Genomic DNA, 3,205 nt, shown 5'->3' on the forward strand with positions numbered 1-3,205 from the left:
CCGCGCTAACTCTGTCACCAGGTAACCGCAGTCGTCTGCGTGCTCTGGGACTGCGAGCGGGCTCCACCTAGTGGTCGCGGTGAGGACCTGCAGTCTCGAGGCAGGTCTGTGGCATTGATGCTGTGACAAGCAGGGCCTCCCTGCCCGCCCCAGACGATCCAGGCTCTCTTGGTGCTAGCCCCCTACTGGCCACGTCCCGGAGCCAGGGACTGGTCAGGATCTACAGGATTATCCTCCTTGTGTCTTCCTCATGAGGTGGCTATTAAAATGGTAGGATGGAAGGCAAGGCCTGTAATAAAAGTTTTAAATAAAGTTTAAAATCCCATTGTCTTAGTTCCTCAAAATGTTACACGTAGAGTTAGCATATGAGCAAGCAACTCCTCTTCTAGGTTTATACCCAAGAAATGAAAACATGTCCACACAAAACTTGTACACAGACTTTTGCAGCAAAATTATTCATAATAGTCAAAAGGTGGGGAAAACCCAAATGGCTATCAACTGATGGATGAATAAATGTTTTTTTGGACATAACACCAAAAGCACAGGCAGCAAAAGCAAAAACAGGTGGGACTCCATGTAACTGAAAAGCTTCTGCACAGCCACAGGATCCATACAAAAATGACAAAACGTAGGAGGAGGTGACAAACAGGAGTTGAATCTCCAGAACTTTGTTTAATAGGACAATCTGAAAAGACTGAAAATAGTTGTTATTTTTTTTTAAGACATAAAAGAAGGAATTAAAACAAAAAGAAGGAATTAAAACAATAAGGAAATACTATTTTTAAAAAGAACCAAATAGAACTCATAGGAAAACAATGCTTCACTTGTTCCTAAGAACAATAGATAGGTAAAAGAAACAACTTCACCAGAAGGAGGCAACAATCTTGAATTTATATGCACTAAGAATATAGCCTCAAAATACATGTATTTATGTCTATTTTTGTTTCTAATGTAATGAGAAATTTTAAACCCCCTTAAGTGAATAATAGACTAAGCCAATGAAATATTAATAAGACTGTAGAAGACTTGAACATTTCAGTTAACTTTCTTAACCCATAGACTTTTGTAGACCCTGTAACCAATATTAATAAATGTATGTTCCTTTCAAGAACAACAACAACAACAAGAAGCTTCTGCAGAGCAAGGGAAACATCAACAACGTGCAAAGGTCACTTACAGCAGGGAGAAGGTATGTGCAAACCACATATCTGATAAGGAAGTAAAATCCAAAATACATAAGGAACTCCATAGCAAAAAACAACTGGATTATGGGCCGGCCCCGCCACTTAGCGGTTAAGTGTGCGCACTCCGCTACTGGCGGCCCGGGTTCGGATTCTGGGCGAGCACCAATGCACCGCTTCTCCGGCCACGCTGAGGCCGCATCCCACATACAGCAACTAGAAGGATGTGCAGCTATGACATACAATTATCTACTGGGGCTTTGGGGAGAAAAAGGGAAAAAATAAAAAAGGAGGAGGATTGGTGATAGATGTTAGCTCAGAGCTGGTCTTCCTCAGCAAAAAGAGGAGGATTAGCATGGATGTTAGCTCAGGGCTGATCTTCCTCACAAAAAACAAAAAAAAAACTGGATTAAAAAATGGACAAAGGATCTGAATAGACATGTTTCCAAAGAAGACATACAGATGGCCAACAGGCACAGGAAAAGGTGCTCAACATCAGTAATCATCAGGGAAATGCAAATCCAAACAACAATAAGGTATCACCTCACACCTTGTCAGAATGGCTATTATTCAAAAAGACGAGATAACAAATGTTGGCGAGGACGTGAAGGAAAGGGAACCCTGTGCACTGTTGGTGGGAATGTAATCTGGTGCAGCCACTGTGGAAAACAGTATGGAGGTTCCTGAAGAAATTAAAAACAGAACTACCAGCAGTCCCACTTCTGGGTATATATCCCAAGGAAATGAAATCAGGATCGTGAAGAATATCTGCAACCCATGTTCACTGCAGCGTCAGCCACAGTGGTCAAGATGTGGAAACAACCTGTGTCCATGAAGGGATGAATGGATGAGGAGGATGTGATCTATAGATAGATATGTACGATGGAATATTACTCAGCTATAAAAAAAGGAAACCCTGCCGTTTGTGACAACGTAGGTTAACCTGGAGGGCATTATGCTAAGTGAAATAAATCAGAGAAAGACAAATACTGCGTGATCTCACTTGTATGTGGAATCTGAAAAAGTTGAACTTGTAGAACCAGAGAGCAGAGAGGTGGTTGCCAGGGCTTGGGTGGGGAAGTGGGGAGAAATTGGCCAAAGGTACGAACTTCCAGTTGTAAGAGGAATAAGTCCTGAGGATCTAATGCACAGCATGGAGACTGCAGCTGACAACACTGTATTGTATCCTTGAAATTTGCTACGAGAGTGGGTCTTAAATGTTCTCACCATACACACAAAAAGGGTAACTGTGTGGTGATAGATGGGTTGACTAGCTTGGTCTGGTCGTCATTTCTGAGGTTATCTGTATATCAAACCATCACATTGTCCACCTTAAAAAAACCACATTGTACAAAGCAAATGTATACAATTCTAGTCAATCATATCTCAGTGAAGCTGGAAAACATAAGATAAAATAAAGTAAAACAAAATAATAAAATAAAATTGGCTTCAAACTGTGCCGAGGGCCTGCAGGGACCCTCGCGTCTTCAGGGGATTTCCAATGACCTGGCTCCTGTGAGGTCATCCCCTCCCTGGTCTGCGGAGGTGGCCACCAGGACAGAGTTTCTAAGTGGTTTGCTTTGTTAGTCATGTATTGTTCAAATGATGTGAACACTGGATCCTTAAGGCAGAGAGCCTAAAAAATTCCTGTGTTAAACACAAGTTATTGAACCTAAAAATAATGTTGATGCAAATCTGTCCCAAGAGGCTGTGCCCCGGCTCTCCTCGTCATTGCTTTCATCTGGGCAAAACGTTTATTTAGCTAATCGATGCACGTTGTCTTTCTTTTCCTTTTAAATAGTCTACTTGTTAGAGCATAGGTTCACAGCAAAATTGAGCCCAAAGCATATTTAACAGCCAGAACCATGACAACGGGAGAAAATCCGGTGGAGATCGAATCCAGCTGGATTTCCCTCGACATTCACCCACTGCTCTGGCATCTTTGTGCCGCACCCGGGCAGCCAGGGTCCCAAAGGAGGCGGCCTCTGTGTCCTTCCTCCCCCTGGCTCCACAGACCGCCACGC

Source organism: Ceratotherium simum, chromosome 1, assembly GCF_057802395.1.
Source record: "Ceratotherium simum simum isolate JZ-2026a chromosome 1, ASM5780239v1, whole genome shotgun sequence".
Classification (NCBI taxonomy): domain Eukaryota; kingdom Metazoa; phylum Chordata; class Mammalia; order Perissodactyla; family Rhinocerotidae; genus Ceratotherium; species Ceratotherium simum.